The following is a 22,504-nucleotide window of genomic DNA, read 5'->3' on the forward strand; positions in this document are numbered from 1 at the left end:
TTCAGCTGTCTTCTTAATGCTCATGACACTCTTCTTTTTTTTTTTTTTTTTTTTTTTTTTTTAACCTCTAATCTTTACCTTGTTCTTGGACTCCAGCTCTCATTTTCTATTTTGCCCTGGCAGCTTAAATTCAACTTTCCTGCAGCCAAACTTATCATCTTAGCCTCAAAGTGGCAACTTTTTCAGTTTTCCTATTCCCTGCTTTCAGAATAGAAACTCTAATCATCATTGAAGGCTTCCTCTTCAAATTTTGTGGCCATACCACATATTTACATACCCATTCAATTCGTAGATTCTGATTTTTCCTATGCAATTCACCAAGAGGGAAATTAATAATCCAGGCAAGTTGTTCTTTATGCACTGAAGACACATAACCTCTTTATCAGGACTCTTGAAGGAAAGTGGATGTAAAGAGGGTCAGATGTTTGAATTAGGAATTTACACATGTGACTCCTTTTGAGCTGATAGAATTTGTAAACTCTTTCTGGTGGGGCTTTTCATGTGAATGTTGACTGGCTTTAATTTGGGCTTTAATTAGCAAAGTAGATAAAACAGGCTTCCTAGCAGATCACCAACTGACAGGTCACAGGCAATTTTCCTTTAATTCTTCAACCCAGGGGATCTCATATTTCCTATAGTGGAAATTCTACTCTGAGAAACCATTTTATCTTTACTTTCAGAGCAAGATTCAAGTTGCCTGTGCTGCCAGCCAATACCAAGCATTCTCAAAGGGTCTATTGTAGAAGCTGGAATCACTATCGAAGGGAGAAGCCCTCTTTTCTGTGTTATAGCAGCCTTTGCCCCAACTGTACCAATTCAGTGCCCAGGAATGTCCTTGAGAAGCTCATGGACAGGGATCCTGCCTATCTCATCTGTGGACCCAGGGTGGTCAACTGTAGTTAAAGACCACTCTGGTACACTATGACACTAATTTTCCCTACATTTTATTTTGATCTTACCCTTTATGGCCAATTGTTTTTTTTTTTTTAATTTATGTATTTTCTATAATTCCCATTGGTTTCTCCTCTTTCATGATTAAAGATGTTGCCCCAAGATCATTCAGAGAAAAGCACATAAAATAAACTGGAGCAGAAGAAAAGATGCATGAAAGGTTTGGGCTGGGAAAGAGAACTGAGGAACAGCAAAACTAAGAAGTCATTGTTTCAGAAAAACTTCTTGGGATTATTAGGCTAAGGTTTTCTTATTTTTGCACTTACTTGAAGTGATCTTTGAAATGCTGATTCTTTTGTTGTTGTTGTTAATCCTCACCAGAGGATATTTTTTCATTGTTTTTTTTGTTTTTGTTTTTTTTTTTAGATAGAGTCAAAGGGAGGGAGGGAGAGAAACACAGATGTGAGAGAGACATATCAATTGGTTGCCTCCCGTAGGACCCTGACTGGGGCCAGGGACTGAACCTGCATGCAACCTAGGTACATACATGCCCTTGACCAAGAATAAAACCCACAACCTTTTGGCTCTAACCACTGAGCAAAACCAGCCAGGGCTGAAATATTGATTCTTAAAGTGTGGAGTGATATTTCCAAAAGAGAAGAAAATAAGATGGGTTGGGTAATAAGAAATAAAATCATGCACTGGTGATTCTAATCATTTGTTTTTCTCCTCAAAATATTATCTATTTTAAGCAAAAGATGTATCCATTCTCCCTTCATTGCCATTATAAGTCTCCTGGTAGCCCTCTGCCTCTATCTGGTAGGGGTACCCATCTGCCCTACCCATGAAAATTAACAAAAGAGAGCAGGGAAACTGAAGATCATGTCTCCTATACCTTTTTCTGTCTTTTTCTTTTTTTTTCTTTTTTCTTTTTCCATTTTTTGTTCAGATAGAGTGGGAGGGAGAGAAAGAGAGAGAAACAGCGACATAAAAGGGACACATCGAGTGGTTGCCACCTGCACAACCTAGCCAGGGCCAGGAACAAACTGCAACAAGGTACGTGCCCTTAGTAGGAACTGAACCCAGGTCTCTCGACTGCGAGCCAATGCTCTAACCGTTGAGCCAAACTGGCCAGGACTCTCTGTCTTATCATTAAGGTTAAATGTCAAGTCTGTTATCAATAATAAAGTCATTCTAGAAAAGAAATAAAGCATAAAATCTCATAATTATTTGCCAAAAACAAACAAACAAACAAACAACAACAAAAAAAACTGCCACTGATGACTGCCTTGTTTTAAAATATTAGATTAAGACCTAAGTCTTTCCTGCATGATATTCTTGTGGTCATCTAATTTTGGCATCAGCTAATGGCAAAACATGGGGGCAACTATTCTTAAACAAAAAGCATTAACTATGATGAGCAGTGCAAGAGTAGCAATGGGAGAATTTTGCACTGTGGGTTTACACACCTTAAACAAAAGGGTAAATAGGTCAAGTATTAGGATACCTCAAATTTGGGGCTCTCAAGCATATTCAAACAGGTTGCAAAAAGAAAAAATAAATGCAAGTATAAGAGAAAAGGGGAAGAAACAGGTAGCTGTGAAGGATTATTGATCCAGGCTTTTATCTCTTGCATAGATGGTGAAAGTTACATCTTATGACTCAAGATGTTAAAAGCAAGTTGTTCTGCCATTTTCTGAAACATATTGTCTTCTAGAACATTTTCAACACTAGGTTTCTTCTTCCTCCTGTCTCTGCATTACTTCCTGAACTCTTTCACCGACTGTCCTCCGGCTTGTGCAGAAGAATGCAAAGCCCAAGGAGCCATGCACGTAGAGCAGGAGGCTTGAGCTGCTACAGCCCTCAGGGATGAACCCACTTAGGCAGCTTTTTAGCGAAAGAAACTACCCAGGTCTGCTACCAACCCAAGAAATAAAAAGAAAAAGAGAACCAAGTCTTATTTTGGTTTTGCTCTAACTTTAGAATAGAAATTTCAAGGATGTTTTTCCCTCATTTAGCAATTAAATTTTATGTTTTAGGAAAACAAGAGAAAGACTAGAAAAAGGATCATATGTCCTTCTTGTCCAGGCCAATAGAGTGCTGTTTTCAATATGTCTCTATTTCTCTTTGTTATGCAGAGCAATATAGTAAGAAAATAGATTCTGAAGTAGGCTGTTTTAAAAGTATTCCCTTGCCTTTCCATTTTTTTTCTGCTGAAAGGATTAGCAGAATGTTGAATAGCATCATTTAGATGCTAAAAAGCAAAGAATCATGTCTTGTTTATTTCTGGACATCTTTGTATAGTGCAGTTCTGAGTAAATAGTAGATTAATAATTTTTTTAGGGTTTTAATCCATGAAGTAATATTGTTGTTTTTCATCTTATATTTTTTAACCCTATTCTAAAATGTACCTCTATTAGGAAACAGAAGTATAGCTTTCTCTTGAGCTCTTCCTTTAGATACATTCTTAATTGTAGGTAAAGAAAACCAATTACCATCTCATTGCTTCTGTGTCTTGTCACTGAGAATCCCATAAAGAACCAGTTTTTAATTTCCAAAGTCTAGCACACTACATTTCTGATCATATTCACAGTCCTAGTACAGCCACTGAAGTAAGAACAATATGTTTAGAAAGTCTTGGTAGCTAAAATTACTTGGAGATATAATGAATATATCCAAAGGTAGAATGAAGTAATAAAACTAAAAATGCCTTCTCAGCATCAAGGTCAAGAATAAATATCCCTTGCCCAAACCTCTGTGAGATTTGTTAAACTTTGACTAAGAGCAACATCAACAAATCTTGACACCAAGCCTAATTGTGGTCCAGAGTCCACATATCAAACCCTCGAAGTTCTAAAAATACATGAAAACAAGTGGAAAATAAATTTAATAGAGATATTATTTGTTCACATTTCTGTCAAACTATATTTGTGTATCTGATGATGATTTAATTGAAATTAAATATATTAAAAAACACAGACTCACATTGTTCAATGAGCAACATACATAACTCATTTGGAAGCCCAATAATTCAACAAAAAAATAACCTGTACTTCATTTGTTGAGAGGAGTTTTATTTAATTCAAGGATTATACACATTTATTTCCTTTTCTAAGCAATTTCATTAGACCTTACAACTATTCCTTAAAATCATTTTTAAATCTCTTAATTTTACAAGGCAAAAACTCCTATCAGTCCACTGACAACTTTTCTCTGTTCCAACTCTCAAAGAATGGATGTTTTCCTTAATATTCTATATATGGGAACTCTATCTTTCTAGCTTCTTCCTTATCCAAATGTTTATACATATCTAATGACCATAGATGGCAGATATATGGATTATATGATCTATTTTTGTTTTTTTTTAAGGGCTTATTCTGAGCATATTTGTGAAGTTTTAGGGTACTTCAAAAACCCACAAAAAGCCCTGGCCAGTTTGGCTCAGCGGTTAGAGCGTCGGCCTGCGGTCCGGAGTGACCCGGGTTCAGTTCCCGCTAAGGTCACGTACTTCGGTTGCAGTTTGTCCCCGGCCCTGGTTGGTCGTGCGGGTGGCAGCCACTCGATGTGTCCCTTTCACGTCGATGTTTCTCTCTCTCTCTCTCTCTTCCTCTCTCTCCCTCCCACTCTATCTGTACAAAAAATGGAAAAATATCCTCGGGTGAGGATAAAAAAAAAAAAACCCGCAAAGGTTAGTTTCTCTGAATAGTCCTTTAAAAATCTCAGAGAACCATACTACCACAACAAAAGAGAATTTCGCCTATTTATTAAAATTAGCTGGATGTGACTGATATGATTTGTTTGTAAATATCAAAGTAGTGAGTAAATCAGGCTTTCTTTGTTTGCAGGACTTAATAATACAATAATTTGTATTGTTTTTTAAAATGGATTTATAATCATCATTGAGACTCAGGTGGTTGATAGAGCCATGAATAGCTTGTAATTACTCTGGGTCCTTTTCTGACATGACACAATAATGCTTTTAGGTCTAACTCAGATGGGGTAATTTAGCCATGATTGGTGAACATTTTTTACAGAGGTACATAGACTTAGATAAGAAATATTAAGCATAGATGACATGAAAAACATGACCTGAAGGAGCTCATGGGATGATCAGAGCAATATGTTCATAATCCACATACATCTTTATTAAAAGAATACTGGAACTTCAGCAGTTCATGGCCAGCAAAGAAGTTATTTACCCTCCTCCTCCGCAATTACATTAAATTTTGTCACATTTGCTAAACTTAGCTTCTAATCCTTCTCAAATACCTAATATCATAGTATTTTTTATGGTAATGATATGTCGCTTGTATATATTGTATCTTTGATTTGTATTTGATCACTTAGATTAAACACTGGGAAAAAGAAGGAAAAGTACCATTATATTTTGGAAAATCTACTTTCAAATAGAAAATGTCATGAAGAAAAATGTTTTTCTCCAGTTTTTTTGGAGGAGGTGGGAGCAGTAGGTTGACCAAACCTTCCTCCAGTGTGTAACTAATAGAATTTGGAGTGTCTTCTCTTTACCATCACAGTGAACGCATGAGAACCTCTCAGCCTGCGGGTTGGCTAAAAACAGAAATTAGAAAGTTTTAGTACCTTTTTATAAGAATTTATACCAAAGAATAGATTGTTTTTTAATCTTCATATTTATTAACTCTAAAATGATGAGTTTTGGGGTTTTGAGAAACTGCACTAAGGAATGTATATGAATCTCCAATTTATCTTCCAAATATCTCCTTGAGAGAAAAAAGAAAGCAGACGAATTTAACTATATTTCACTTATTAAAAATCAAAGGCATAGTAAGTTTATTTAAATACTATAACACATGCAAAAGTATTTTGTATTTCTGTAGAACTTTTATTTCAGAAGCCATTCTGGCTGCCTTTTTCTCGTCTTCTCATTTCCTAGTAGCATGAGATGGACCAACAGATTATTCTATCCTGAAATGGAGGTAGAAAGAGGTGGATATGTGCTTAAGTCATGCACAGCTTTGTGAAAGCTCAAAATAGAAAGTCGGGCCCCCAACAATGGTGCCCATTTTTTCCAATTTGCATTTAGTTCTCCTGGTTGGACAAGGGAACAACCTATTGGAAGCTAGGATTCTCACAGAGAAATGATTGTCTATGATGCATGATCATAAGAGCCCAGTAGCCTACCAATAAAGCTGTGCAAGTATAGAGTTGGCCATTGGTGGGGTTTGAAAGTAGAATGAAATTCCTTCAACTCTTGGAGCCTTAGAGGTACAGGTTAGCCAGAATTCCTAACACAGACTCCTCCCTTGGCTAACAAATATCCATGGGTGTCTTTGTCACCCAAACAAAGAAATAAAGCAAACCAGAGACATATGGAACTAAAATAAAGTGATAGTGAAGCTCGATAATGAAGGAGAAGAAAGAGAAGGAGAGAGAAGTACAGGAAAAAATTTTAAATAAAAAAAATAATAATAATTGGTAGAAAGTGGGTAAGATCCAGCCCCAAACCCAGTGCTGTTACCCACCCCTCACCCCCACCTACTTCAACAGCTATCTCAGTATAATCTGAACCATGTAACCCCTGCAGTGACCTGGATATTTTCTGTTCTGTAAATAGCTCAATTTTCTATATGAAAATGGGAATTGCCTTAAAGGGGCAAATAACTTCAAAAGGAGTGCATAGCAAAGTTAGGCAGACATTATTTCTTCCTCCTTACCTCTGGTTTTTCCTTCCTGCCTCTCTCCACCTTCATTCCTTGCCCCAAGAATCTGAAAGCAGCAAACACACCCTTTTAGAATATGCTGTGCGTCTCAGGTTCAAAAGGAAAGTTGCTTTACAAAAAATTAACTATAAATGCAAGTGAATACACACATATGATGAAATCCATTAGGAAGGCATTTTGGCTCCTACCCCTCCATTCCCAGCCAGCCAAGTAGTGATTCTCTGCACATGAGAGAGGACAAAGCAAGGATACAGTCCTCCAATGATCGGGCTCATGACATTTCTGCAGGAAACGGACCACTGAGTCAGAGGAGAATAGGCAAGATTACTCCAGGACTTCCTCTTGTTTTTATTTGATAAGTAAAACCCTGAGACAAGGATTTTGAAGATAATCACTTATTTGGATGGTTGACCCTAGGATACACAAGAGCAAGAGTGAAATGAGAAAAGGAAATGAGGAAAGCATTTAGAGGGTGAGTTATCTTATATTTTTTAAATTGATTTTTAGAAAGAGAGTAAGGGAGAGGGGAAGAGAGAGAGAGAGAGAAATGCTGATGTGAGAGAGAAACATTGATGCATCCCGACCAGGAACCAAACCCACAACCCAGGCAAGTGCACTGACCTAGAATCAAACCCATGACCTTTGGTGCATGAGATAACGCTCAACCAACTGAGCCACACCAGCCAGGGTGAGGGTGGATTTTTTTAGCAGGTTTCCACTGTATCACCTGAAGCTCAGTCCCACTGGGGACTCTGAAGGTGTCGTATACAATGTGCATTCGAGTCGTCCCACAAGGGACAAAGTTGCTGGATGATTAATCAACTGGCTCTCTCTCTTCTGTTTGCATTGACTCGGATATTAAATTCCTGGCCTTTCTGGGTTGCCCTCTGCACACGCTAAACAAGTCTCAGGATGCTGGAGAAATCCCTCAAGTGGAAAGATAAAAATGGTGATGTTTTATGTGAGAAGCTGTCAGCAGTGACAGGTGAACTCAGGAGAACTGAGAATATGGAAATACCAACAACTACTGCTACAAATCCTACAACCTAATGTTGTTCTAAGGATTTAACAGGCATCATCTCATTAAACCTCAAATGTATTCTGTGAATTAAGTGCTTTTAGATTTCTAACTGATAGGTGAGCAAATGGGAGTTTAGGGAGTCTTCGCCACTGTGCAGTGCTATTCTGCCACTAATGTGAATTTCATAAATTAATTTTTCTTGCTCCTCTGCACAAGAAGAATTATAGAACAGGAAGAGTCCAAAAGAAATATTCATTCAGCCCTTTGCCTTAAAGCTTTAAAATATAATTTTACCACTGAGACAAAATAGACCCAGAGAGGATAAGTGACTTCTCTGGGGTCACACAGCCATAATTGATGGGGAGGAAAAAGTAAAATCATGACCCCTCTCAATACCAGATCTGATTTAAATAAAAATCTAAATGAGATTTTATATTGCTTATGCATTTGTAATTTTTAAAAATTATTCTCACTACTTAATAATTGAATTACCTAAATCAAAAATATAGTGGAAAAATTGAAGTTATAACATTAGTTTATATAACTTAAGAGAGTTCAGTGAATTCAAAAAAAAGTAAAAAAAGAGAGAGAAATAATAATAAGGCTGGGCACTTCTGCTCAGTATATTGTTCAACTAGCTCATGCCCTGCAGTGGTTGTGAAGTACTATAGCCAAGTACCCAGCCAGCCTCATTTCCCTCATTTCCATAGTGGAAACATTTTGCCTGTCTGGGTGAGAGAATCTATCTTTTAAAGATAATACTTTTGATACAAAATATTTCCTAAGCACAAGCCAACTGTGTGAACAATGTGACAAGACCAGATTCTTTGTGGAAGGAAAATTCTACACATTTGTGATGTATTAAGACACCATATATCAATTTCTAACATTCCTCAGAGATTTTCAAAGTCAATTTTGACCATGCATAGTTTCCACTATACCCACTTCATTACTGGATCCCTACAGTGTGATTCCTTTATGAAAAAGGAAACAGATACGGTGCCTTAGCTTGTATTTCCTGGAAACAGACTCTGAGATAAGGTGTTGCATGTATAAAAGGTATTGAAAAATATTATTTGCACACATGATTGAGAACAGTGCTCTCTCTTGTGGCTCCTTCAAATCCTTCCTCTGCCTCACATTCCTCTGCTTCCTCTTCTACTTAGGGGCTCATGTGACTTCATTGGGCCCACCCAAAAAACCCAGCATAGTCTCCCTCTCTTAAAGTCAGCAGATTAGTAACCTTAATTACATCTGCAAAGTCTCTTTTACCCTGTGATGTAACATAACTGTGAAAACAATATCAACAGCTTAAAAAGCACAGGAATCAAAATTCTGCCCTGAGGAAAACAGGATGGCAGTGGGCAGGACCAGAGGGAGGGTGAGTGTATCAAACAGTGAAATAGTGTGTGAGAGAGTGTGAGTGGACGTGAAGGTGGACGACCAAACCCGAGCAGTGCAGAGCCACGGGACAGAAAGTTCCAGTGCTGTGGACAGGAGCAGCAGGCTACTGTGGTAAGCTGCACCACAGGGACAGTCCCACCATTTTGGAAGATCCCAGGTCTTCCCTAGGAGGAGGCAGTGGGAGCAGTTAGGGTCCAGCAACCTGAGCCCACCAGTGCACCTGGCACCACTGGACCAGTGGACACTCTGTGTCAAAACAGACCAGTGCACAGTAGAGGAGCTCCCAAGGTGCCTGTCGTGAAAGCCAGGGACAGCCAGGAGCCCAGCACCGTCCCCCATGAGTAGCAGCTTGATCAGAGTCCAGATATACCCCCAGCAACAGAGGCTGAGGAGCAGACATCCATCCACAGGCAACAGAAGCACAGACCAGCAGCAGAGACCGATCCCCAAAAACTACAGCAAAAGCTAAGCAGCACTTGAGCCCCTTGGGGCAGCAGTACTCCGAAGCCACCAGCAGCAGGACCTGGGGCTCCACAGAGGCCTGTGCAATTCAGAAGCTCACAAGAGCAGAGAGAAGCCTGAGCCCCAGAGAGACTGGTGCAATCCAGCTGACCTCCTGCAGAAACTGCAGGGTGGAGGGGCACCAGAGAGGTCTGTGCAACCCAGCAGGGAGAGTGCAATCCAGTTATCCACAGGACCTGCAGGGGGCTGAAGCACCAGAGAGGCCTGTGCGACCCAGCAGCCCACAACATAGGCATAGAGCCTGGTCCCCAAAGGGACTGTCCTATCCAGTTACACACGGGACCTGCAGGGTGTGGTGGCAACAGAAAGGCCTGTGATACACAGCTGCGCACAAGATAGGCTTAGAGGATGTGAAAATGGAGGCAGGATGAATAGAAGCTACACAGATGATCTCCCAGTACCAAACAGAATTTACAACTAAAATAAAGACAAATCATCAAAAAAAAAAAAAAGCAACAGAAAAGCAGCAGGACAGGACCATATAACCAGCAACACTGGTAGGATCTGCAGAGGCATGAGAGGGTGGCAGGCTGGGAGCCCAGGGACAGCAGCAGTCTTAGCTGTGAGCAGCACCCTTGGGGAATAAAGACTAAGCCAGCTCCACAGCACAGAGACCCAGGACAGAGCACTAAAATAGCCACAGGCACGCACCTGGGGGCCAGGGCAGAGGGGGGGCAGACAGGGCTGGAAATCAGTGGGGACAACAGGGATTTGGAGTGCACTCAGAGTTTTTGCTGACTTGTGGCCACAAAGGATGGTGGCCAGTGAGCTCCTTCCCACAGCTGTGGGGAAAAGCAGCAGCCCTACCCCCCTTGGAGATTCAGCCTTTCCCAGGTGAGGCAAAGAAATGCAAATTGAGGCTCATTAACAACCAGCATCTATTCCACCCTCTGGAAATCCTCTTATGCAGAACATCAGGGCTATATTCCAAGGCAATGAGTAACTGAGACTACCAGCCACCAGGAACAAGCTAGAGGATAACTGAACCTTTCCTGGGCTTGCAAACCCACCAAGGAAGTAAGACTTGACAGTGATGTTGAACAACGGCCGACCCAGGCTCATCCAAACCCAGTAGAGGGAGCCACAAAGAGCAGAACGCCAACACCAACAGGGAAAATTTGGCAGGCTCCAAAATCCAGAGAGATAGCCAAAATAGTGAAACAAAGAAACAAATCCCAAATGAAAGAACAAGAGAACTCTATCAAAAAGGAGATCAATGATATGCACCTAAGCAAATTATCAGAGGTAGAGTTCGGAGCCATGATCTTGACAAACCTCAACAGCATGAGTAAAAATATCAGCACCATAAGTAAAGATATAAAAACATTGAAAAGCAACCAAGTGGAAATGAATAATTATACAGCAGAAATTAAAAACACATTGGAAGGACTAAACAGCAGAGTAGAGAAGCTGAGGACCAGATCACTGAATTAGAAGACAGGGTAGAAAAAAATCAATAAATCAGAAAACCAAAAGGAAAACACAATTATAAAACAGGAAGACAGCTTAAGAGAACTGTGGGAAAACTAAACACATAACAACGTTTGCATCATAGAGTCCCCGAAGAGGAAAAATATGGGCAAGGGTTAGAGAATATATTTGAAGAAATAGTGACAGAAAACTTCCCTAATTTGGTGAAGGAAGACGGCATTCAAGTTTAAGAAGCACAGAGAGCCCCAAGTAAGAAGAACCCAAACAGGCCCACACCAAGACGCATAGTAATCGAAAGGCCAAAAATTAAAAAAAACAAAGAGAGAATCCTAAAGGCAGCAAGAAATAAGCAACAGGTTACCTACAAAGGAAACCCCATAAGGCTCTCAGCTGACTTCTCAACAGAAATACTATAGGCCAGAAGGGAGTGGCATGAAGTAATCAAGGTCATGAAAAACAAGGATCTGAATCCAAAACTACTCTACCCAGCAAGGCTATCATTCAAAATAGAAGGTCAAATAAAGAGCTTTCCAGAGCAAAAACAAAAAAAAAAGGCTGAGGGAATATATTAACGCCAAACCAGCACTGCAAGATATGCTAAAAGCACTGCTGGAATTAGGAGAAGAAATAGGAAGAAAAAAAGAACAACACACACAAAAAAAATGGCAATATAATAAATACATATCAATTATCACCTTAAATCTGAATGGTATGAATGCTCAGATAAAAAGACACAGAGTAGTTGACTAAATAAGAAAGCATGACTCACATATATGTTGTTGACAAGGGACCCACCTCACAACAAAAGACTCTCATAGGTTGAAAGTGAAGGGATGGGAAAAAAATCTTTCAAGCAAATGAAAAGGAAAAAAAAAGCTGGGGTAGCAATACTCATATCTAATAAAGAGATTTCAAAATGAACCCATAACTAGAGACAAAGAAAGCCACTATACAATTTTGAAAGGATCTATCCAACAGGAAGATATAACCTTGATAAACGTATATGCACCCAATCTAGGAGCACCAAAATATATTTAAAATATTTTGATGGACTTCAAAGGAGAAATCAACAGCAATACAATCATAGCAGAGGACTTCAACACCCCGCTGACATCAATGAATAGATCTTCCAGACAAAAATCAACAAGGAAACACACACTCTAAATGAAACATTAGATCAAATGGATTTAATAGATACCTACAGAGAATTACACGCCACAACTGCAGAATTCACATTGTTCTCAAGTGCACATGGGATATTCTCAAAGATAGACCACATGTTAGGGCACAAACTAAGTCTCTACAAGTTCAAGAAGATTGACATTATATCAAGCATCTTCTCAGATCACAATGGCATGAAACTAGAAATCAAGTACAACAGGAACATGCAAAGACACTTGAAAACATGGAGGCTAAATAGCATGTTATTGAACAATGAATGGATTAACATGGATATCAAGGAAAAAATTAAAAACTTCCTGGAAAACAATAAAAATGAACACACAACAACACAAAATCTATGGGATGCAGAGAATACAGTTCTGAGAGGGAAGTCCATAGCCCTACAGGCCTACCTGAAGAAGCAAGAAAAATTTCTAGTAGACCATCTAACCTCACAACTTAGAGAACTAGAGAGCAAACAAAAAGAAAAATCCAGAGCAAGTAGAAGGAAGGATAATAGTAAAGATCAGAGCAGAAATAAATGATATGGAGATAAAAAAAAAAAGAGCTGGTTCTTTGAAAAGATAAACAAGATTGATGGACCCTTAGCTAGACTCACCAAGACACAAAGAGAGACAACCCAAATACACAAAATCAGAAATGAAAGAGGAGAAATAATAACTGCACCACAGAAATACAAAAGATTGTGAACAAATATTATGAACAATTATACAGCAACAAATTTGACAATCTAAGTGAAATGAACAAATTTCTACAAATACAGTCTCCGAAAACTGAACCAGGAAGAGATAGAAAACTTGAACAGACCAATAACAACAAAAGAAACTGAAGGTGTAAGCAATACTCTCCCAGCAAACAAAAGCCCAGGCTCAGACACCTTCAAGGGGGGATTTACTGAACATTCAAAGAAGAACTAACACCCATTCTCCTCAAAATATTTCAAAAAATTCAAGGAAAAAAAAGTCTTCCAAACTCGTTTTATGAGGCCAGCATAATTATAATTCCTAAATCAGAAAGGGACACTACAAAGAAAGAAAACTACAGGCCAATATCCCTGATGAACATATATGCCAAAATCCTGAACAAAATACTAGCAAATTGATTCCAGCAATACATCAAAAAAAAAAAAAATTATTCACCATGACCAAGTGGGATTCATCAGAAGATGCAAGGCTAGTACAATATTCATAAATCAATAAATGTGATACACCAAATAAACAAAATGAAAGATAAAAATCATATGATCATATCAATAAATGCTGAAAAAACATTTGACAAAATCCAGCACCCATTTCTGATAAAAATTCTCAGCAATGTTGAAATAGAAGGATTATACTCGACATAATAAAGGCCATATATGAAAGACCTACAGCCAACATCATACTCAATGGGCAAAAAATTAAAGCATTTCCCTTAAGAACAGGAACAAGACAAGGGTGCCCACTTTCGCCACTCTTATTGAACATAGTACTGGAAGTCTCAGCCACAGCAATCAGACAGAAAGAAAAAATAAAAGGGATCAATATTGGAGAGGGTAAGTGAAACTGTCATTATTCGCAGATGACATGATTCTATACATAAAAAACCCCAAAGACTCCATCAAAAATTTACTAGACTTAATAAATGAATTTAGCAAAGTAGCAGGATACAAAATTAATGTCAAAAAATTGATGGCATTCTTATATACCAATGATGAACTCACAGAAAGAGAAACTAAAAGAACAATCTCATTTACCACTGAGGCAAATAAATTAAGATACCTAGGAATAAACTTAACTAAAAAAATAAAGGACCTGAAAAGTATAGGTCGTTGAAAAAAGAAGATATAAAAAATTGGAAGCACATACATTGTTCATGGATTGGAAGAATTAACATCATTAAAGTATCCATACTACCCAAAGCAATCTACAGATTCAATGCAATCCCCATCAAAATACCAACGACATACTTCACAGAACTAGAACAAATACTTCAAAAGTTCATATGGAACCAAAAAAGACCTCGAATAGCTACAGCAATCTTGAAAAAGAACAAAGTTGGAGGGATCACATTACCAGATTTCAGGTTATACTACAATTCCACTGTAATCAAAATAGCCTGGTACTGGCACAAGAACAGGCACATAGATCAACAGAACAGAATAGATAACCCAGAAATAGACCCAAGACAATATGCTCAATTAATATTTGACAGAGGTGGCAAGACCATTCAGTGGAGTAAAGACAGCCTCTTTAATAAATGGTGCTGGAAAAATTGGACAGCTACATGCAAAAAACTGAAACTAGACCATCAACTTACACCCTACACAAGAATAAACTCAAAATGAATAAAAGACTTAAATGTGACTCGTGAATCCATAAAAACCCTAGAAGAAACTGCAGGCAACAGAATTTCAGACATCATACGCAGCAGAATTTTCACTGTTACATCACTAAGGCAACAGAACAAAGGAGAAAATGAACACATGGGGCTACATCAAACTCAAAAGCTTCTGCACAGCAAAAGAAACAATCATCAAAATGGAAAGGCAACCCACTGTATGGGAGAGCATCATTGCCAATGACATATCAGATAAGGGGTATTTCCAATATATATAGAGTGCTCGTACAACTCAACAAAAGGAAGACAAAGAGCCCTATTTAAAAATGGGCAGAGGAACTAAATGGACACTTCTCCAAACAGCACATACAAATGGCTGAGAGACATATGAAGAAATGTTCAATGGCACTAATCATCAGAGAGAAACAAATTAAAACAACAATGAGGTATTACTTCACAACTGTCAGAATGGCCACCATCAACAAAACATCAGACAACAAGTGTTGGCGAAGGTGTGGAGAAAAGGGAACCCTAGTACACTGCTGGTGGGAATGCACACTGGTGCAGCCACTATAGAAAACAATATGATGTTACCTCAAAAAATTAAAAATTGAACTTCCATTTGACCCAGTGATCCCACTTCTAGGAATATACCCTAAGAAGCCTGAAACATTAATCAGAAAGAGTATATGTACCCCCATGGTCGTAGCTGCACTATTTGCAGTAGCTATGATCTGGAAACAGCCCAAATGTCCATCTGTAGACAAATGGATAAAAAAGCTGTGGTACATATTCACAACGGAGTACTATGCAGCTGTAAGAAAGAAAGCTCTCTTATCCTTTGAGAAAACATGGAGGGACCTGGAAAGTATTATCCTAAGTGAAACAAGCCAAACAGAGAAAGACAAGTATCATATGATCTCATTTATTTGTGGAATATAATAAACGTAACAGTCTGAGGAATGGGGTAGTCCCAGAGATGTCGAAGTGGAATACAGACTGACAATCCCCAGAAGAGTGGGTGGTGGGGGAGAGATAAACCACAGAACTTCTATGCATGTATACATGAACAGTGGACATGGACAACAAAGCTGGGGACAGGGTGGGGAGGGAGGAGGAGGGGGCAATTATTGAGGGGAAAAGAAGAAACATCTGTATCAAAAATAAATTATTTAATTAAAAAATAAAATAAAATAAATACAAAAGAAAATTTTTGCCCTGAAGCCAGCCAGTGTGGCTCAATGGTTGAGTGTCGACCCATGCACCAAGAGTTCACCAGTTCGATTCCTGGTCAGGGCACATGCTCAGGTTGTGGGCCCAATCCCCAGTGGGGGGCATGCAGGAAGCTGTCAATTGTTGTTCCCTGTCATTGATGTTTCTATCTCTTTTCCTCTCCCTCTAAAATCAATAAAGAAAAAAAATTCTGCCCTGAGTCTTGACCTTTTTAGAAGAGTTAGTATGCCTTCAGGGGTCAGCAGCTCTCTCCACGCAGCCCAACCCCTCCCTGCTCTCCTCCTGGGATTGCTTTTAGCACAGAAGAAAACATGAATCTGTAAGCACATAAACTTGACCATGCTTTAAGATCAAATGGTTAAGCCAGCAGATTCTAACTTAGCTTCCCAGCTGGTGACCAAATTCATTTTCTAGATAACTCATGAAGAGGTGGGCTCAGCAGATGTAAATTTTCCATGGGTTATTATACATTTTGAGAGTGACCTGACAGCATTGGGAGAAGGAAAAATATGTTGCAGGAGGAAGCAGGGGAGAGGTGTCTTTAGTAATGCTCCAACCTGTGGGAAAAGCTAATCTTCTCTAATCTGTTGATTTTATTATGCAGTAGGGAGTGACTTTCAGTATCTCCTATGGGCATCACAGATGTGCCTGGCTTTCTGCCTCAAAGAGCTGCTGCCAGTACTATAATTAACTATTTGTGGGAAACAGGGAAGAATTATTTAATATGGATCAGAAAGGCACAGAGAGAGCTGCTAAGTAAGACTTTTTTTTTTTTAAATGCTGTGAGCACTTTTTAAAATAATTACTATTGTTCATGCTGCCATGCTAACTATTAGAAAATGGGAACATTCTGGGAAACACCATTCCAGCAAGCCCAGAGGTCTTTGAGGAGTTTAAACTTACTTTGGGGGAATTCTAACAAGCCCTAGTGCAGAGAAAAGCAACACAGAGAGAAAAAAGTGGTTCTTACCATCTTTATAGCCCACAATATGAAGACTCTCAAATGATGAGCTGGCAAGCTCTTGAGGCTTCCTAAAATCTTAACATTTGTTTGGTAAACTGTCTTTTGATCTGCCTTACCTGGTTCCTTCACCAATAGTCTTCAAAATACGAAATGAAGTATCTTTAATATCTAAAAGTCTTCTATTATGTTTTCTAAAAATAACAATTTTGTGTATTTTTATTAAACTTATAATACAAAGTTGGGCAAAAGTAGGTGTATAGTTGTGAGTATACAAAACACAGTTTATTCTTATATTATTTATTTATTTATTATTGTATTATTTATTTGTATTATTTCCTTATGAACAAGTATAAACCTACTTTTGTCTACACTTATTATCTAGTTGCTTGCTAGCAAGCCATGTAGTCATTCAGTATTTACTGAGCTCAATTACATGTTAAACACTGTTCTAGGTACTGAGACACAACAGGGAAAAATACAATGTCCTTATCCCATGAAGCTTATATATTGGATGAGAAAAAGGCCAAAGACAAAATCCAGAAGAACAAAGCAATTGTAAAACTGATGGTTAAAGTGTTATGAGGATACATAAAGCACAGTGTGAAAGGAGTTTCTATTTTGTAAAAAGCACCCAGGGTTGTTACTCTGGTAAGGTGACATTCAAATATATACCTGAAGGAGGTAAGAAAGATATTCATGTGGCTATCTGGAGAAAGGGCATTTTCAGCACAGGAGCCTGCAAGCGTCAAAGCCTGGTGTCCAGGTACATTTGATGTGTTCTAGGAAGAGCAATAATCCCAGTAAGGCTGAGAAGATGTGAGCTGGGTAGAACAGGGAAAGAAATTAGTTCAGACGATAGTAAGAGAGTGACACCAGAGGGGACATTATAAGCCAGGGTGAGGACTTTAGATAAACTCTGAAGGAGATGGGATTTCTCTGCCTCAGTGTGAATAATAGACTATGGGGTGGGTGTGAGGAACACAACTAGAAACCAGGGAGGTCAGTGCAAGGTGACTGCAATATTCCAAAAGACAAATGTGTAGGCCAGGTAGAAGTTGGTGGAAGTTGTGAGAAACAAGTCAGATTGGGGAATGTATTGTGAAGGAAGAGGCTTCCAATTTGCTGATTCGCTGGTGGATGGGTTAGCTAAGGAATGAGAGAGAGAGGGGAAAGGTGACCTCCCAAAGTTGTTGATCTGAGTTATTATAGCATGGAGATAGCAATTATGTAGATGGGCAAAATAGGAGGAGAGGACATTTAAAGGGGAGAAACTAAAAAATCAAGAGTTTAGTTTTAAGCATGTGAACATTTGAGATTTGCATTGAGTTCCCAGGTGGAGAGAGAAAATGAGCAAATGGAGTTCAGGATCTAGGATAGAGATCGAAGTTAGAGACATAAATTGGGGTCACTCACATATCAATAGCATTCAATGCCATGAGTTTAATTGAGATGATCTAAGAAATAAGTGTAGCCCTGGCCAGTTTTGCTCAGTGGTTAGAGCGTTGACCTGTGGACCAATGAGTTGTGGGTTCAATTCTGGTCAAGGGCACGTACCTCGTACCTCGGTTGTGGTTTGTCCCAGGCCCTGGTCATGTCATGTGAAAGGCAACCAGTCCATGTGGCTCTATCACATTGAATTTCTTTCTCTCTCTCTCTCTCTCTCTCTCTCTCTCTCTCTCTCTCTCCCCCCCCCTCCCTCCCTCCCACTCTATCTGATAATAAGTAGAAAAATATCCTCAGGTGAGAAATAAAAAAAAGAAAGAAAGAAAGAAATGAGTGTAAATAGAGAAGACAATCTGTGTGAAACTGAGTTTTAGGGCATTCTAACATTTAGAAGTCTAGAAGATGATGAGGGACCAACAAATGAGACAGAGAAGTGACAAATAATGTAGGAAGAGTATTAGAGGTCAAGCAAAAACTAATCTAGTCAGTGTCCTTCCTTATTCACATTTTACCAGAGTAACTTGGCCCTCTCTATAATTATTTCTTACTAAGACCACCAAAGACATCAATAAAATGTTTTTTTTTTCATTTTCTAATATATTTTTCTCAAAGAGTATTGAATTTCATGGTGTACACATGAGCTCATGAAATAAAATGCATGGCATGAATTTCATCCCAACCAGACACTGCTGTGTTTGGGCAAGGCTGTGTGCTTCGAAGCAGGGAGTGGCACTTGACTCAGAATAGATGAGAATCAAGCTCTTAAGGCCTCAAGCCCAACAAGGCAATATCTCAGAGCGAAGACCCAGTTCTGGGAGCTGCTGGACAAAGTTACTGGGAAATAGCCTCTGTTTGACATAGCAAGGGAAGAATCTGAGTTTTGCACTTTATTTTAATTGTAAGGGACTATAAAAGTCACAAGAAAGGCCTAGTTTGACTATAAACCAGAAGAAAGAATCTTAATCTCCAAGTAAGAAAAATGAAAATGCAAGCTGTGTTGATTCAATCCTGAGCACATTTTCATGGATTTCAGAAAGACAGAGCTCCTAAAATAATTTCCTGATAAGTTTTCAAATCAATCTGCAAAGTAATTTCTCACTCCTTACGCCACTACTCCAAAATAAATTTTCTTTATTCAATTCTTAGCTGAAGGAGACTACCAATGTTCCTTAATGATGACATAACTAAATGGTTAAAATAGGCATGTTTATCAACTACTGAATTTTTCCTAAGATAATGTTTTGTGAATAAAGTTAGATTTAGAATTGGATATGCCACATAAAGGTTTTTCTAAAACCACTCTTTAAAAAACTAACTTTGAGTATTTTTAATTGATTTAGCCATTTCCCCTTCATGACACCTACTAACATGTTTATGATCATATCTCGTTCTATAAACAGGCTTCATACTCTTAAATCCAAGCCAAGGGAATTTTGAAAATGAGAGGAATTGAATTCTTACTATTTCCAGTAGTTTTAAACCCTTGTGGAGTAAAGTGAAGCCAGATCTAGAAACAAACAGAAGTTAGACATAGATTCATGTCTGAATTGCTGGAGTTTGTCTACTTGGTTTCCCATTATCTGTACCAAAAACATTATGTTTTCTATCTTCTCTATGGCAAGTATGTCCTAAGTAGCAATAAAGAACTTATTGCCTGAGAGAAAATAGGTAAGACAAAACAATTTTTAATTTTCCATTCCCCTTGAAAATAGAAAGGAGCCCACCCCATGTAAAGAATTGTTTAATGGATATTAGTTTATAAGGACACCTCAGAAAAATGAGAAGATGAAGCTCTCTCAAAGAACAGAAGAAAAGAAAGGCAATTGTGTACCAAGAGGAAAAGAAGCACGATGGAGAGAGTGCACCTTGAGGTCACTGTTGAGTTCTAATACTAGCCATGTTTCTTTAAACAAATTTTACCTCCCAGTGTTTAGTTTCCACATTTACACAGTGGGAGTGTAAACTAGTCAGTCTCCAAAATGCTTCTTCTGGTCTTGATATCTGAGATTCCAGGAGCAAGCTGAAGTCCTTCCAACTGCTTAATGTCAAAGCCAAAACTAAAACCCAGATATCCCCCCTAGTTTGTGATCTTTCCTTTGTATATCTTTATTTTCATCTAAGAAATAGGGTTTTTTCTTTAAATCAATATTCCAAAGTGTTTGGAAGAGCTAGTATTTACTTTAGTATCCTCATATTTTGGAAGAAAATTTTAAACCCTGTGTTGTTCAAACCAGTTTATTGAAGCCTTAAAATTGTATTTCTTGCCTCAAGGGAAATGTTAGATTTTTTTTCCTTTTTTGAAAATTAAATTAAATTTTATTTTTTCATCACTTTTATTTCCTCTATACCCTCTACCACTTCCACCCATCCCTCTCAATTACCACACTGTTGTCCACGTCAATAAATTATCTCTCTCTTTTTATTGTTTTTGCTCAATCCCTCCACCCCCGCACCCCCAGAGCTATATGCTTGCTTTCTATGAGTCTGTGTCTATTTTGCTTGGTAGTTCAGTTTATTCACTAAATTTCACATATGAGTGAAATCATATGCTACTTGTCTTTCTCTGGCTGGCTTATTTCACTTAGCATAATGTTTTCTAAGTCTATCCATGCTGTCACAAAGGGTAAAATTTTCTTCCTTTTTATACTAAAGTAGTATTCCATTGTGTAAATGTACCACAGCTTTTTTATCCACTCATCTACTGATGGACACTTGGGCTATTTCCAGATCTTGGCTATCATAAATAACACTGCTATGAACATAGCGGTACATATATCCTTTCAAATTAATACTTCAGGTTTCTTCTGATAAATTCCCAGAAGAGGAATCACACAGTCATAGGCAGTTCCATTTTTAAGAAAATGTTAGATTTTGAAATAGAGAGTATCCATTCACTTTCAAGGTAATAGCTGCTCTATTGTGTTGCATAAATTGAGGTTTGGCATAAGATTTCATTTGGCAAGGTGGGATAGGGAAGTGGAGATATTCCAATTAAATAAAAAAGTTTTAAAACCACTAATTTCTAAATAATCCAACCAGTCAATTGGTGTGTCCAACAAGGATCACAAACTGTATACCTAGAGAAACCAGGCAAATAAGTTACAAGTTAAACTGGGTTGGGTAAGCAAAGCAGCAACTCAAGCAAGAGGACAAATGACGACATTATCTTCTACCTCTAGGTGGGAAGTATAGCAGAGAGTGGTGAGGACTGTGGAGAACCAGTGAGCACACACCCTGTCAAAAGGAGGAAGCAGATCCTCTTCTTCAACTCATTATTATCTCACAAAAATGGAGGCCCATGGTTGTCTTATTTCACAATTTTTTAAGAAAATCAGAAAATACCAACCTTGTGCAAAATCTTTTTGCTTCTAAAAAATATTAGTGACTAAGTCAAAAAATTTCAACACACTAGAAAGGTAAAGAAAATATGTCAACAGAACAAATTTGTCCATGGGAAGCCATTTTGCAATTCCTTCTCTAATACCTCTCAAGACAGGATGACCTAGTATCTGGCAAGATACCTCTATTCCTAGGCCCTGATTTCACTATTTCCCATGGTATTAAACATAAAAATTCTTCCTAAAGCAACCCCAAAGCTTCTTTCTTAAAACATTGGTCCACAATCCAGGTTCTACTTTCTGGGCCAAATGATTTCATCCTCCATGTGAGAACCCTTCAGACATTTAAAGATAGTTATCATGCCCCTTGAATTTTCTTCACAGTAAACATTCCTTGTTCTTTCACATGTTTTAATTGAAGTTGGTGCTGATTTCCTATGTTTTTATGATGTCCCTAAACATTTAGAACTAAACACATAGTCCAGCTTCAGAATGATATCAGAGTTTCTCATATTTTGAAGGCTAATTTATTTATGTACCATAGGGTGACGTTAGCCTTTTTTTTTTAAGTCATAGGTCTTACTTTTTACTAATGCTGCCCTACAACTAGTCAAAACTTCAAGGTTCTTCTCAAATCTTCTGTGAATCAATCTGACCTTGGAGGTATTGGTCCTAAAACAAGGACTTAGGTTTAATTTTAAATTTTGTATCTTGTTAGAGCCATTTTGACCTGTCAAGATTTTATTGGATCCCGCTTCAGTCTCCTTCAGCTTCCTGTCATCTGTGATTTTGATTAATATCCTCAACTAGTTCTTAATAAAAAGGTTGAATAAGACAGAAAAAATGGCAAAGCTCAGAGCCCTTTGTCCAAAATGATAAAAAATCTATTGATATAGATTATAAGGAGTATCTTACACTGACTCCATATCAAAAGGCAATTATAAAGCATCCAAAGTTTTAAAAAATCATTCAAGTTAAATGATAAACACTGTCTCAACCAGGGAGGCTATTTGAAGGCTGGGTTTATATGGCTTAACTGCATCAGTCTGAATCTAGT

The 22,504-nt window shown here is 38.2% G+C and overlaps 1 protein-coding gene across 1 annotated transcript in view; it reads left to right on the top strand.

Moving 5' to 3' along the window:
* PCSK2 (proprotein convertase subtilisin/kexin type 2) overlaps nt 1–22,504 on the top strand; it is a 322,138-nt gene that overhangs the window by 46,824 nt on the left and 252,810 nt on the right. The gene's annotated exons all lie outside the window — the stretch shown is intronic.

This window comes from Molossus molossus, unplaced genomic scaffold (genome assembly GCF_014108415.1).
Source record: "Molossus molossus isolate mMolMol1 unplaced genomic scaffold, mMolMol1.p scaffold_m16_p_6, whole genome shotgun sequence".
In the NCBI taxonomy this organism is placed as follows: domain Eukaryota; kingdom Metazoa; phylum Chordata; class Mammalia; order Chiroptera; family Molossidae; genus Molossus; species Molossus molossus.